General features: G+C 40.8%; 1 non-coding gene across 1 annotated transcript; it reads left to right on the top strand.

The window, feature by feature from the left end:
- The first annotated feature begins 977 nt into the window (after positions 1–977).
- LOC127812402 (small nucleolar RNA R71) lies at positions 978–1,085 on the top strand. Its single transcript, XR_008025905.1, has one exon. It is a non-coding gene; the product is annotated as a small nucleolar RNA R71 (small nucleolar RNA).
- Positions 1,086–16,574: the final 15,489 nt, after the last annotated feature.

Genomic DNA, 16,574 nt, shown 5'->3' with positions numbered 1-16,574 from the left:
TTGGCTGCTTAGCTTCTTGGATTGAGAAGGGTTGCTGCTCTTTGCTACCCTCTACATGTTGCTGCTTCATGTTTGATGATGGTGGAGGGGTTGGGATGATTACTTCTTTCCCACTTCGAAGCATGATGGCACTAACATTACCCCTCGGATTGGCAACTGGTTGTGAAGGAAGCTGCCCTGAACCTTGACTCCTTAGCTCATTGATGTTTGTGGCTAGCTGGCCTATTTGGGTCTCCAAATTCTGAATTGTGGTTTCTGTCTTTTGCTGGAATTGGATTGTATTGGCTGCTAGTTGTTTAACAAGATCATCCAAGCTAGGTTCAGACTTGGGTAATGGAGGTGCTTGTTGCATGGCTTGATTCGGCCTTGGTGGTGGAGCATGGTTGCTGGAACTTGGAGGATGGAACCTCTGCTGAAATGGTTGATTCTGGTATGGCTGCTGCTGCTGCACATGTTGATTGGAAGGGCCGCCATATCTGAGGTTCGGATGGTCTCTCCAACCTGGATTGTAGGTGGCTGAGTATGGATCATACTTGTGTTGTGGCTGTTGGTGGAAAGGTGGATTGTGCTGCTGGAATGGTCTACCAGGGAAGATGCCAGCAACAGATTCATTATTTTCTTGCAACTGTGGACATTGGTCTGTTATATGGGATGGCAAGGAGCAAATGCCACAAAGTTGCTGCTGGGGTTGCTTTCTCTCTAATGCCAACTGCCTGACCATAGAAGCTAATTCCTCAAGCTTGTTTTCTATCCTCTGCTGGTCCATAGTGGCAGCCACACTGACTTCATTGATGGCTTTTGTAGGAGTGTTAATTCTGGTGCCAAACTGCTGAGCATTTTGTGCCATCTTTGATATCAGCTCTTGTGCAGCTGCTGGGGTCTTCTCTGCCAAGGCTCCTCCACTTGCAGCATCTACCAAGTACCTGTCCATGGGGATTAGACCTTCATAGAGATATTGAATTAGGAGTTGGTCACTTATCTGATGGTGAGGACAGCTGGAACACAACTTCTTGAATCTCTCCCAATACTCATGTAGAGTCTCACCACTCATCTGCCTTATACCACAAATTTCCTTCCTTATGGATGCTGTTCTGGAGGTTGGGAAGAATTTTTCCAAGAAGATTCATTTCAATCCATCCCAGCTGGTAATGGCAGCTGGTGGCAGGTAGTAGAGCCAATCCTTGGCGAATCCATCAAGTGAGAATGGGAAGGCTCTCAGCTTGATTTGCTCTTCATCTACTCCTTGTGGCCGCATGGTTGAGCAAACAACATGAAACTCTTTTAGATGCTTGTGCGGATCCTCTCCTGCAAGACCATGAAACTTGGGCAATAGATGGATCAGTCCAGATTTGAGTTCAAAGTTAGCATCCAACTGTGGGTATTGAATACATAGGGGCTGATAATGCACATCAGGTGCAACCAGCTCTCTAATGGTTCTACCATCCAAATGACCATGATTACCATTATTTCCATTACCATTATTGCCATTATTGCCATTACCATTACCATTATTGCCATTACCATTATCTGCCATATTGATGAATTCTGGAATAGGTTCGGATGAAGTATTAGAAACACTGTTAAGGTCAATCCTATCCCGAGACTTAAGCTCTCTAGCTTGCCTTCTAAGAGTGTTCTCTAATTCAAGATCCAAGTCAAGTAATTTTTTCTTAGAAGACCTGGTCATGCACTAGAGATCAGCACAAAAACAGCACACAAAATGGCCTATGCATACCAAGAACTCAAAAACTCAAAAACACAAAAACACAGAAGCACAAAAAACATGTCAAACAAGAAGCCTTTAGATGATTTTATTATGCAATTTTTCACAAAATTTCAACACAAAAACATTGAGGGACCTAAAAACCACACCAAATTAGCCACTGAGAAACACAAAATGGCCTAAAAAGTGGTCTAAACGTTGGAATTTTGCCAAAAAACGTTCTCCTCATTGGTATACCAATGAATATTGATCCCCACACCCCCATTTCTTTGGACACCAAAAATCAGCTCAATCGGAGCAAGTGGAAGGTTGTGAACAATAACTGGGAAAACTGATTTCCCTCAAAATCGGCTCCTATTTTGCCTCAGAAACCACTCTATATGCAAGAAAACATGAAGGGGGGTATATGGACTCGAAATAATATCAAGTAGGGATGAGAAAGCAAGAGGATAGAACCAGTATCTTGAGCTCAATCCTTAAATCTTGCTATCTGTCATGGAGGTGGTCAAAAACGCTGTTAAATGGAACCAAGGCTGCTGTGGCTGATCTTCTCTTGGTTGCAGCTGCTAGTGCCTATCTGCCAAACGAAAATAAGATTAGTGGGAACGTTAAAAGGAATGCTAGAAGAGAAAATAAAAGGAATGCTAAAAGGGAAAATAAAAGGAATGTCCTCTTGGTCAGGTGATCTGCTGTCAGAGGCAGAAAAGTGGGATTCAGCTTTCTCTAAATAAAGGAAAAATGGTTATGCTCCTTGATCTGCTGCAGGGTTGTCTTCTTGCTGTGAGCTTGCTTTTCAGCACCTATCAGAGCACATGAAGACCAGAGAAGGACACAAGGTGTGATACTGAAAATCAGAGAAGGACTGCAGGTGTTTTTTTGCTTTTTCAGTTGTTGCAGGGTTGCTTTTCCAGAAGATCAGGTCGTGCAGCCCTCTCCAACAGCCACTTCTTTGTTCAAAAATAATACTAGAAACAAGAAAATAGAAAAGGAAAACACACACACACAAAAAGAAGATCGAAAAGGTACATAAGGCTTTTATGTTGCTGCTTACTATCAGTTTATCTCAAGAACAGAACAGAATTGCTCTTCACCAAGAACACAAAATTGATAACCTTATCAACAGCTGATAACCTTATCACCAAGAACACAAAACAGAGAAAACACTCAAAAAAGAAAACAAAAAAATAGAAAATAGGGTCGGTCCTCTATGTTTTTAGAAGAAAACTTGGCTCCCCGGCAACGGTGCCAAAATTTTGGCCAGCGGTTGTCGAACCACTCCAGAATTAGAGATCCATGTATGTATCTCTTCTCTAGTTTGCAGCAAAGTGCACCCTAGGTCATCTCTCACAAGGAGCCTCACTTTCCTCTACGAACAAGGAGAACCAATATAAAGAACAGTTTGTTTAGGGGGGGTTTCGACAGAAAACTAATTAACAAAACAGAAAGATAAGGATGGATGAAAAATCAGTAAAAGAAATGCAACCGGCTGTGTATTTGTCCCCTCTATGAAATCTTCCTCGTCCAATCTATAAATCTTAGCTTGTTAGATGTTTTAATCTCTGGATATCAAACTTAAAGCATCCCCAACAACCGTCCAAGGATTAGAATGATTGGAATAACAAAATGAATACAGAAACCTCTTATAAACAAAATGCAACCATCCACTCTCTATTCAACCTATCCGGACCTATGCAAGAACAACCATTCAAGCACATAACATTCATTTCCGAGATGTTATACCAACCGGCTATAACATTCTGTTCTTTTAAGCATTTAACAGAAAATGAAACCATGCAAATTCACACAAACCTGCCATGAACTCCATGCATTCACAAATCTGCTCAAACTAAACCAAATGGAAATGAATAAGAAACAAAAAACAAACCAGGTTTTTGTAGCTCATCCAGGACTCAGATTCCACATGGATTCAAGATACACAACCGGTTACAAATGCTCTAGCCTATCATTACAGCAAGGAAGACAAAATGGAACAAAATGAAGAAAACAGAAAAAATGCTACAAAAACGACCAGAGAATCCTCTCTCTTTTCTCTTCCTCTTCTCCCCTCGAAATAATTGCTAAGAGGCCTTAAATACATGGCTAAGCTAGGAAGGGTAGGGTTGGGCCTAGCCCAACAGAAAAGAAAAGAAACAACAAAATCGAGCCATGTATAGTTTGAGCCCAAATCTGCTCCTTTAAAATGAACCCAAGCTCCTTTAGATGAGCCACTTCTCTAGCCCATCTAATATTCCCTAAAGCTAAGCAAGCCTGGATCCATAGAAGTAAGATAGAAAATAGTGTAAGGATGGTTTGAAGTATAATAAAATAGAAACAATGAAAGATTAGCAAAAATTACTTCAAATGGCGTAATAAGATTGAGGTGAAATGCCAAAATATAGCATAAATATGCATGCTATCACATTTGGCATGTTCTTTTATGATCATGAGACTTATGGCCATAGGTTAGTTTGGGAACATGGTTGAAATGGTGGGTTGATGCCTCTAACCTTGGAGGGTTGTGAGGGCAAAGAAACCTAGCCACACTTACATGCATTTGGCATCATATAATCTTGTTATGTTCATATTTATTTAGCATTGCACCCTTATTGAGCTTAATAGCTCATGAGGTTTTTACCCTCACATATAGGTTGTGGAAGCTTGGAAAAAATCAAGACAAGGTGGAATGGCTTATGGAAGCATGGAATTGAATATTCAAGTGTATTGTATGGCGTAGTCTAGCCTATTTTGTTGCTCTTGATTTATGTAATGTAATGTATTGGGTTGGCAATGGCTTGTTAAAGCCTAAGATCATGTGTGTATTTTATATTTGGGAGTGTTTGATTTTATTTTAAAATGAGATATTGGCTTATGGCTTAAAGAGGCCTAAGTATGGATGTAAATTTCTCATTTGGTATGAGTTGTAGGAAGCATCAAAGGGGTTAAATGAGATGGTTTTTGTTGAAAATGTGATGCTTTGGGGTGCTAAATTTTGGAAGGAGAAATTTGGAAAGTTTGGGGTTAGGAAGGCCCAAGAAAAAAAAAAGGGAAAGCGAAATGGCAGCAGCCGGGGCTCGCATGTGGCCCGTAGGGGGCCATAGCAGGGGCAGTAGGCACTGGGCCGTGCGGTGGCCCTCTGGGGCGCGCAGGGCCGCGCGGGCGTGCGGCCGTGCAGCAGGCAAACCGCGGGGCCCCGTCGGCCAATTTTTTTAAAAAAATTCTGAACTTTTTGGGATTTATGGGGCATTTCTTAATTGATTTTGGGCTCCGGAGAAATTTTCAAATTAAATGGATTTTTCGGGCATTTTGGAGAATAATGCCGAATTTTGGAAAATTGAAAAGTATGAGTTTTTCCTCCAAATTTGGTAAAAATCAATGGGTTGATTGAAATGGTGAAATTTATGGAGCTCGGTAAAATTCTTGGATGGAAGAAGAATTTAAAATAAATAAGAAAATGGCGGTTAGGCATCTTCATGAGTTTTCTTTTCAACCAAATGCGGTGTGGTTAAAGCCCAATTCTACTAGTGAATCCTAGGGTTGAGGGAAGGGAAGGACGAGCTTAGTTCCCACCTAGGGCATTTTGTATTGAAACATGGTCCGCCCTTCACCAAAGGCCGGGCGGGTGGACAATTCGAGTAATTGTTCAAAAATAACACCCGTAAGTGGGAGCGGGGCGTTACAAAAATGATATGGATTTATTTTATGAAGGAGATATAGGAAATGTTCCTGCATAGAGATAGTGATCAATTAGCTGATCCTACCACTTATGAGGAAGCAATAACTGATATCGATTCCAAAAAATGGCATGTGGCTATGCAAATAAAAATTGAATCTATGTATTCTAACCAAGTCTAGACTCTAATAGATTCGCTTGAGGGAATAGTTCCTATAGGTTTCAAATGGATCTATAAGAGGAAGATTTTTTTTGATGGGAAGGTGCAAACCTTCAAAGCATGACTTGTGGCAAAAGGTTATCATCACAAACATGGTGTTAACTATGACGATACCTTCTTGTTGGTCACTATGGCTAAATTCATTAGGATTATGCTAGCTATTATTGCACAATACGACTATGAGATTTGGAAAATGGATGTCAAGATTGCATTCTTGAATGGTTATCTTAAGGAAGATATATTTATGGAATTGTTGCAGGGCTTCGAATCCTTAGATCCTAGTAAAGTGTGTGAGCTTAAGAAATTCATCTATGGTCTTAAGCATGATTTGCAATCTTGAAATATCCATTTTGATACTAAGATCAAAGAGTTTAGCTTCATTAAAAATCCAGATGAACCTTGTGTGTACAAGAAGGTTAGTGGGAGTGTGCGAGCATTCTTTATCTTGTACATGGATGATATTCTTCTTATGGGGAATGAAATTGGCATGATGATGTCAATTAATGTATGGTTTACTAAATTCTCCATGAAAGATTTGGGAGAGGTAAACTATATATTGGGTATATACAACTATAAAGATAGAGCAAGAAGATGGATAGGTCTCTCGGAAAGTCTGTACATAGAGAAGATGCTAAAGAAGTTTAGTATTAAAAATTTGAAAAAATGTTTAATACCTGTTTGGCATGGAATTCATCTCTCTAGAGAGATGTCTCCCAAGACTCCTAAAGAGAGAGAGTGTATGGAAAGGATTCCCTATGCTTTGGTTGTTCGAACTCTCATTTACACTATGCTATGTACTAGGCTTGATATTACTAATGTAGTAAGTGCTATTAGCATATATCAGTTTGATCCAGGTGAGGACCACTAGATTGCTATGGAATGTATCCTGAAGTACTTACGAATGACTAAGGATATGACTTTAGTAGCTGGAGGAGGTGATCTTCGTGTTGATAAGTTTACTAATTCAGACTTTCAGTCTGACGTTGATGATGGAAGGTCCACATTTGGGTTTGTTTTTGTTTGCAATGGCGGAGCAGTTAGCTGAAAGAGTTCCAAACGAGATATGACTACAAATTTAGCCATGGATGTAACACCCCCTCTCCTAGATCTGCCCGAGAAGAGGTGCTATGGGAAATATAAAATAAACTAGCTGATAATTCGAAATCTGATACCATGACTGAACATCTCAATGAACTGGAATAAAAACTCTGAGTGAATACAAACTGAAAAGTTCAAACTCTGTCTAAGGGATAATCCCTCAACTGAAATATAAAATAGATCTAAACTGAGAAAACACTATAAAACTCAACAGACTTTCAGACATCTTTTATCTTGAGTGGTTCCACGTACACACACTATAGACCACTGCTGCTTAGCCCCACGTCTAGCACTCCCCCGCTAGAACCTGGAGGGGTGAAGAGTACAAGGTGAGCTAAAAAGCTCAGCAAGTAATAAGCTGGAAAGAATACTGAAGCTGAATCGAAGAATATTGATACTGATAAATAACTCACTGAACTTGTACTGAATAATCACTGTCTGATTGCATTCATAAAAATGTAATATACATAAACTGTAAACTAAATTCAGGTATGCAACTTTGGCTCATAGGCCCACATAATCTGATAATACATACCTGTTTGATCTGAAACCTGCATACATAAAAACTGTAAGCACATACTATGGGCAATGTGCCCCTAGCCCCTTGGTGGCCCCCAGGCGGGCAACTCATAAACTAAGCTGAAACTGAAACTGATGGGATCCCCGCGGACAAGCCGCCTGACGTGCATAATGCAATGTAATGCTCACATAAATGCTGGCACATGATATGTAGTGCTCCATATAAAGTCATGCTCAATGCTCATACCAAAATGTATGCACATAATCTCATAAAATAATGTTGATCATGTCAAAATAAAATAATACTAAACATGATATGATCTTCATCTATATATTGGAATACAAAGATTCTATGAATTATGATTTATGGTATGGGCATAAATAACTTCATAGATTCTAGCCTTTCAATTCAATATTTTGAGGTATTGAATACATTACTTTAATTAAAACTTGGATTAAACTATTCTGGAAGTTCAATTAAATTTCTGGAAAAGCCTTTCAAATATCAGGGAAGATATCCGGATATGAATGAGGCTCATCCAGATACACTGGCGCTCAAATAAGAAGCTGTTTGGATATGCTGGAAGATATTCGGATAAAAACTAGGACATCCGGATATGATACTAGTCATCCGGATACACTGGAAGCACGAAAAACGAGCTATTCGGATATGCTAGATAGTATTCGGATAAGGACTAAGACATTCAGATATGATTCTGGCCATCTGGATATCTCACTGAGGCATTCAGATGCCACAAGAGACTATTCGAATACGAATTTCAACTTTTGAGGGAGGCATCCGAATATCAGGCGAGATATCTGGATATTATCTTGACCTATCCGGATGTATAAACAAACCATCCAGATACCATACTCGAAGAACTTCAGACACATCCGGATACGATACAAGGTATCCGGATATTACTCACAAAAAATCTTAGACTCATCCGGATACAAAATGAAGCATCCAAATATCATTCACAACAGCTAGGCACATCCGGATATGACTCAAGGCATCTAGATACTACTCACAATCACTGCTGGACACATTCGGATACAAAAATGAAGCATCCGAATATCACTGGCCATCCGGATTTCAACAAGAGCTATCCGGATACCACTCACAAAGAACAATTGAGACATCTGGATATCTCAACAACCCATTCGGATGTCACTCACATAAATCTTTTTGATACATCCAGATAGCCTCTGGCCCATCCGGATATCACTCACATACTTGGAAAACTCATCCGGATATGAAGTCTCACATCCGGATATCTGCAACTCTTAAACCTAGAGACGAACGCTCACAGAGACTCTGTTCTTGAACAATTGTTAACAAAACTATACCAATCTGAATTAAAACTTGGGAAAACGAGTCCCAACTGATATGAAACAACTTTAGGGATGATTTAAGGATTATATTTGATTGATTTGCTATTAAATCATGCAAAAACTGCCATGAAACTCACTGTAACGCATATATATATATACATATCTGTATCATCTAAAACTCAATGAAGCATTCTTGAATAAACTGAGAATGAACTAACATGAATCTATAATGAAAGGAATTATAGATAGGATATTTGCCTTATGCTAGCTCTGATTGGATTAAATGCTTGCAACGAGAAATCTCCTATGCAAAGCCTTGAACTTCACTGCTGAAGCTTCTTCTTCCTTCTATTGTTCTTCACACGGCGTGAAGAAAATCTAAGCTAATGGGCTCTATATATAGACATAAAGCCCTAGATCACACTTCTTCTACAACTTGGATTCCTTCTCCAAATCTAACTAGGAGACTTTCAATCCAAATCCATCTCATACATGGATTCTCATTCTCCTTTAAATACATAATCTCACTTAATTAATAATAATACAAAAATTATTATTAAAACTCTCAAATAATAATAAAACTCCAAAATTACCTTCATGCCCTTGCATTTAATTTCCACAAAATAAATGCCATTTAAATGCTATTTAATCCCAAAACGATAAAATCGGGGATTGGTTGCGACCTGAACCGGACAATACGTTGCTATGTGGACCCCGACCGTTACATAATGGTATTAGAGCTGACCCCCGAGGCTCTGAGCGCGGAGGTGGGGCAAACCTCAGTGAGGACACTGAGTCCCAAGGGGGGGGGGTGTAAGCACCTTAGGTGAATCCCACATCGAGCATGCAAAGGGGGAGGAACTGGGCATATAAGTGCGGAGGGTGTTCTACATAGTGACGCGCGTTTTGGGATTAAATCCCAGAGCGATAAAATCGGGGATTGGTTGTGACCTGAACCGGACAATACGTTGCTATGTGGACCCCGGCCGTTACACTATGCATGCATAGGAAATTCCAACTTCGGATACCCGAGTAGGCAGGGGCATGTCGAGCAATGTAGAGGCCCCAATTTGTGATTTCAAAGTCAGGGGAGCCCGAGCAAGGCATGTTGGAAGACTGAGCTGCGCGTAGTGACTGAACGCATATGGGGTTATGCAAGGGGAGACATAAGGTCTTGAATCACTGGAGGGTGACTGTAACACCCCGCCTCATCAGGCGTGTCACTATAAGGGAATTCCCGAGAATCTTTTTTTTTTCGAGTTCATTGCGCGCAGTGCTTCATGAACAACCTTCACAGGCACACACAGGATCCCAAAAACTCTAATCTTGCCCATTTAACTAACAAGATTAATAGTCTTAAACTAAACGAGACATAATATTATGTAGCGGATATAATAACATCAAAATGTCATGGCCTTCCACGACATTCTTACATAGAATTTCCATAACAAAATATGTTGTACAAAGCTACCAAATAATAACAACATTATCATACAGCCGTTCATACATATATCAAAGTAAATACTTTTGCCTCAAAATGCTACAACAACTATCATGCTAAACCCCGTTGGCCCTCAACTGGCCACGTCCTCGCCTTCGCAGTAGTCCCAAGCTGGAATGTTGAATGTTCCAGGGGCATAACCCAGATTAGATGATAAAACATTTAAGTGATGGCTAATACAGTTTACTGAATGCATGAAACACACACGAGCATGGCATATACAAACAACGACAACATGCAACACATCTAACTTGAGAAATCTCCCTGATATACTCAACCTCCCGTGAAAAATCCATTCTACACACCTTTGGGGTTGACCTTGCCGCAACATACTTAATCCCTGAGTGCCTTACCATGTCACCCAATCACTAGGATTAACCTTACCCCATTCTCAAGAAGACCCCATCTCGTCCTCCATGCACCGACTCTTTTATAGATAAAAACAGTTTATGCAATATACCACATGTTCAATATGCATACGATGCCACAAGTATGTAAGTAAAATGCCTACATGATATAACCCAAATTCTAGAGGGTATAACCGCTTGCTGGAACTAGTTCAAATACATGCAATCTAAGCTCATGAGGGTAGAACCGCTCACCTGAACCCACTACACACACACCAAACCATTTTCAAGATAATGGATACGACTGGAATCAAACCACTCACCTTATTCAAAAAGTTGATTTGTGCCTCGTAATACGTGCTAAGCCTCGATTCTCGCACACCACCTTGATTCTTGTGCACTACCTCAACTTTCGTGCACTAACCATGATTTTCGTGCATTGCCTCAATTCTCGTGCACCACCTCAATATTCATGCCTAACCTCGAAACGCGTTCTCGGACAATTTTTCTTACCAAAATATCTGAAATATTACTAAATCTCCAAATACTATTTTTCAAGAATTTTCAAGGATTTTTTTGGCTTTTTTCTCCATTTTATTTTCCTTTTTTTCCTTTTCTTTTCCTTTCTTTTTCTTTTTTTTTCCTTCTTCTTTTTCTTTTTCTTTTCTTCTTCTTCTTCCTCCTCCCACCTGCGCGCGAACCAGCCATGCCTGCCACCGCCCGCACGCCAGCCGGCCTTGCCTTCTCCCTCGTCAGTTGCTGGCGCCTCCCACCGGCCTCCAACCTCACTGGAAACTGCTCATGGCCATTGCGACCATGACTGGTTGCTGCTTTGTCACAACCGGTTATGGCCATGGATGCCATAACTGAGATTGCTTTGTCGGTCGCCTCCTCCACCGAGCCTGCGGGTCACCACGACCTCACCAAACCACCGTCGCCTTGCGTGCAGCCCGTTCCCCTTGGCCACCATCATCTTGTTATGTTTCAGGCATCATCGTTTGTTGTTATTTCTCCATTTCCATTCCTGTTATTTTCTCTCAATTTGCTCCCTATTTATAGGCTCTCCACCAACTTAAATTGCCTTGGACACCACTCTTGCATCTAAACTTGGCCATTATTCCAAGCAATTCGGCCATGAAGCTTCACAGAAACCAGCCACTACGTAGACACACACATGCGTATATATATATATAACTATATATTATATTATCATTTAAAGAAAATTGCACATTAAACCCCAATTTCCATCTTAATTTCACTTGGGTAATTCCCTTAATGCAATTATATCCTTAACATCAAATTAATTTACATTTCAATACCAAAAACGCAAAATTAATAACCCAAGATTACTCAATAAGGAAAATTTCACCCCAACGTCCTCATCGGGCTATTGCTTCATCCTAAAACCACCTTAGGGTTGATTCTTACAAAAAATCAGAGCGCTTTCAGGGTTCCATTGATTTTTCAAAGATTTCCTAGGACAATTTGGTAATTTAGGCTGAATCGAAGTTGTACCAAAATCTATCTCTATTTTGACTTCTTTCAATGTCATAAATCACGTTTTGATATGCTTGATGACTTCGTACCCTTTCTTTTAGATATCTAAGTCCCGAGGTATTCCCTCTCGCTGATTCCGTGACTTATTTTGCTATCACAGCCATTTTTCGGTATCCCAGACTCATTCAAACAACGTGGAAATCAAATGAAACATGGGATATTATTTTCATCCACAACATACTTTTTCTTCCTGAGATACTTATGCTCTGGGGCATTCCCTTCAATTGATTCGTTTGTTTATAACTCCAAGAGATTATACTTAAACCCCAAAACTTCTAATAATTTCATTTTTGCCCCCAGATAAATTATTTTTGAGTCCTTTAGAAATTCTCAGGTATTACAGTGACAGGATATGCTCTAGATGGTGGATGCCGAAACCTGAGGTAGTCAATCTTTGGGATAAGCTTGGTGGTAAAGTGAGTTATAAGGGACTTGGATCCATTGTTGTGGAAAGATAGATCTTTCGGATTGTGGTTGAAAGTTGTGAGGTATGATCTCGCGGGGTAAGAGCATGAGGCCTCAAGAGTTGGAGTGGTTTGACATTCTCTTGGGTTATAAGAGATGCAAAGTCTTTAGGAATGAGGCTCATGGAGAGAGCTTGAGGTTATCAAGGCAAGGACAACCCAATGAGGTTGCTTTCATAAGATGGTGGTGAAGCCATCGTAGCTCGCAGAGGCTTTAACGTAGCACTAATTCTACAGGTGCAAGGCTGGCAGTGACAGATTTGATGCTATGGATCATGTGGCAGAGGACTAGTGGGTTGGCTCGCGGTAGGGGCAGATGGCCCATTGGCTGGAGCAACATAGTGTACTGTAGATGACGATCAAATACCGAAGAGTTGGAGTAGCACCATAGAGATTTTGCTAAGTAAGACTGATAATTTTCCGTGAAGGTTGATAGAGCGCATATTTTCATATTATTTAGCCCTCATATTTAGTCTTTTTGCACGTTAGTTGTGTCATTTTATTTATCTTGATTTTGTTTTATTTTATTTTATAGGAATTGGGCTTCACACTATTTTATTTTATTTTAGACAGATTAGGGCTTCCTGGGTCATAAGGAATTTTGATGGCAAGAAGGGAAACAAGGAGATTGGAGACAAAGAAGCAAAAGTGTGCTGACAGATTTGACCTTCTCTGCTTCTTTCAAATTTTTGGCCAAGTTATAATCCCATAACGTGAATGATGTATTCAGAGATATTGTAGAGGACTTCTTAGTCTTTCTGGAATGATATGGTTTGTCCAAATCCGAGTTCGTTTGGGCCTCCAAACATCGCTTCAAAGTCGGGACCAGATAGCTGGGTTAAATTAGGAAAGCTACACTGAACACTGATTCTTTAAAAGGCCATAACTTGGGCGTTCGATATCCAAATCAAGTGATTAAAAATCCCAAATTCATCTGCTCTTCCTTATCTACAATTTTTATGAAGGGGCCGAAGCCCATAACGCACGTTATCCTATTCGAAATCGACTGTGAAGTTGTGATAACCTAGGGTTTCCTCCTTAAGCTCTATTTAAGCACCTTAGGAGGCCATTAGGTGGGGATATATATATATATATATATTTTTTTTTTGTCTCATGACCAGTAGCCATTTTTTCTCTATTTTTGTTTTCTTTTCCATGGAGGGCTAAACACTTGTAATCAGTTGCAAATCCGAACTTATTCCATGGTTTGAATCCCAAAAGCTTCTACGGAATTTGGTTTGAATTTCAATTATATTTGTTTTAAGTTTTCTCTACTTCTTTTCCGCTTATTCTAGTGCATGTTCAAGACGGTTGTATGAACATAAACGGGGTGGATTTCTCTTTTCTATATTGCGATTTTAATGTTATAGTCGGTTGATACAACACACGAAGGAAAGAAGCAGAAACAAATAACTTGGTATGGATGGTTATGGATACTAGGTTCTGGAATCTGTGTGAATGAAGATTAAAATTGGTAAACTGATTGAAGGAGGTTTTCTTTGATTTTTATATTTGCTTTGATTTGATCTCTAGACAGTTGTTGGAGATTTATTTATGCAGATTTTGGGTGTTGAAACTCGGCTAGATCTAATCTATAAGAAGGGATGATGAAAACCTGGTTTAAGGGAAAGATTTGTAACCGGTTGCGTTTGGATCCATAGACAGTTTCGTTTTTATATTTTTACTCAATCTTCATACTTTCTTTTTCATCAAAAAACCTCCCTCGTTCAGTTCTTGTCACAGATTTGTATTGAGGTTCATTTGAGAGACGACTTTGGGGTCGCACCCTTGCTGCAGATCCGAAATATATTTTTTTTTACAATCATCGAGGTTCGACAGTCTCGATCAAAGGTCAAGGTGACCGATAAGCTAGGGTAGCTCGATTAGTAATTGTGTCTTGTGTGCCGTGGGATTAGTCACTTTGTGTCAAAAGGCGAGCTCAGTTGAGTAGCTGAGAATTGTGAGTCGGGTAAGTGCATGGAGCCCAAGTTGGGCGAAGTGCACTAAGGCCAAAGTGGGGTGTAAACCCTTTGCTTAAATGAAGTGATGATGAAATGGTTCGACGAGTGTTGAGGTCGCATGGTAGCTTGAGATGTCCAAAGGTGGAACGTAAAGAACGAGGAATGGCTCTAGCATGGAATAATGCTACAGGTGATCCTTACCGGTGATGGGTCTAATGCTAGGGACCATTGAATGCAGATGGCATGTGGCCATTGGGTTATCTCATGGCGAGGGACTATGACCCTCTATGTGAGGTAACTAGTCTGTTGTGGAGATGATTAGACACCGAAGAGCTAGAGCAAACTGTAGGTTATGTCTAGGCTAAGCTTAAGTTCCATGGGGACTGAAGTGTTATAGTAGTGCCATTAGCTTATCGTGGTAGTTAGTAAGTTTGTGAAGCGGTTGAGTGATGTCTTGTGGGTTGAAGACAAGACGCGTGATGATGCTCCTTGTTAAAGGATCTTATAGCATTTTCTCCTAGGGTTGATCGTGTTTGATTTGGTAAATTGGGGTGATGGACCCAATGTGACCCTGTGCGATGCAAGAATATAAGGTTGACTGGAAGAGTTGGCAAGTGACCCCAGGAGGTTATGCGAAGTAAGTGCCGTGGAGGGTGAGACTTGCGAGAAGAAGCAAACCATGGGATGGGAATACTGAAACTTGTTGGGAGTTTGGATCTCTAAACCTGTGACGTGGGTTGTGATAAGCTAAACATGTGGCTACGACACGATTACGAAATCTGTGAAGGGTCATGATTGCACAGTCGAGTGTTAATCCTGAATGTGTTGATATGATACTAAGGAGGTATCGTCAGGTAGCATTAGATGGGTTTCCAATTGAGGACACATGATCGACTGCTAGGTGATGACACCTGTAATGGCAATAATAGGAGCATGAGGCTCAATGACTGTGACGACAACTTTGTTGATTGCCGTGTGTGCCACTAATATGAGGGTTCAGCGAGATCTAGTGGTTAGATCGGTTAGTTTGAGAAAGAGATCTGAAGTCTAGAAGGTGGTTAGTCGGAGCAAGGACGAGCTCGATTGAGTGTTGCTCCATAGCGAGTTGATGAGCTGGTGGGAGGCCGTGTTGCTGAGCTGGCTGAAGGCCGAGTTGGTGGGACATCGTGTCCCCGAGATGGCCGAAGGACGAGCTGGTGGGAGGCTGTGTAGCCAAGCTAGCAGAAGGTCAAGCTGCCTAGCTAGTGAGAGGCTTTGTAGAAGAGTTGAAGGAGGCTCATGTTATCGGGCTGGTGGAAGCTGAGTTACCAAGTTGACAGAGGGTCGTGCTACCGAGCTGGTGGAGGTCGATTTGTCGAGCTAGCAAGCTGGTGAAGGTTGAGTTGCCAAGCTGCAGAGCTAATGGAGTGGATTAGATGGATGTTACGATGGTCTGAGCTTAGCAACTTAGCTAAATCTAATGGAGTGGATTAGATGGATGTTGAGGGCCAATTGAAGATTTTGCTAATGGGTAAAATGAGCTTGAATGATAGTTTATGAATGTGATGGGCTCTCATGAATGAGGTTTCGGTGCTTATGAGATCACCAGATAGCTATGAATGATGCAACTAGAAGGATACCCTGATGTTTGGGCAACTGATGGAAATTTTCCTCGTAGTTAGGGTTAATGGGTGTGAAAGAAACTAGCTAGTGGAGTTGATCGATAGCTAGCTAGGGGTGGTCGGCGGTCGATAGCGGTAACGACGAGCAGCGGCCAGCCATGGTCATGCAGCGTCATAGGAATGGTCAGTTAGTTGCTAACCAAATGGTGTGAGCTCATTGGAAGTGAAAGGTACAAGAGGAATCCGGGAGAACCTCGAGTTTCTCAGGGATTAGTAAGCTATTCAAGAATGGCAAGGTAATAAGGAAAAAGGCTAATCCAAGATTAAGGTTGTGGTGGTTGAGACGACCTATGAAATTTAAGATGTAACAACCGTGGGAAGAGTCTCATTGTAGTCATGGTGTTAACATTGTCAAGGAGGACAAAGAGGACCATTGGGCATGGTAGAGTCTCAAGGTCAGGCGTTAGTTGCGAATTGAGAAGTAACCTGTTAGGGGTGGCCATGTAGTATCATGCCTTGTGAGGGTGAGGTTTTTTTGAGGAATTATAGAGTTCAAAAATATTCCTATGAGATTGAGG

This window comes from Diospyros lotus, chromosome 10 (genome assembly GCF_014633365.1).
Source record: "Diospyros lotus cultivar Yz01 chromosome 10, ASM1463336v1, whole genome shotgun sequence".
NCBI classification, from domain to species: domain Eukaryota; kingdom Viridiplantae; phylum Streptophyta; class Magnoliopsida; order Ericales; family Ebenaceae; genus Diospyros; species Diospyros lotus.
The sequence above is the reverse complement of the archived record's forward strand: the minus strand, read 5'-3'. Positions and strand labels throughout refer to the sequence as shown.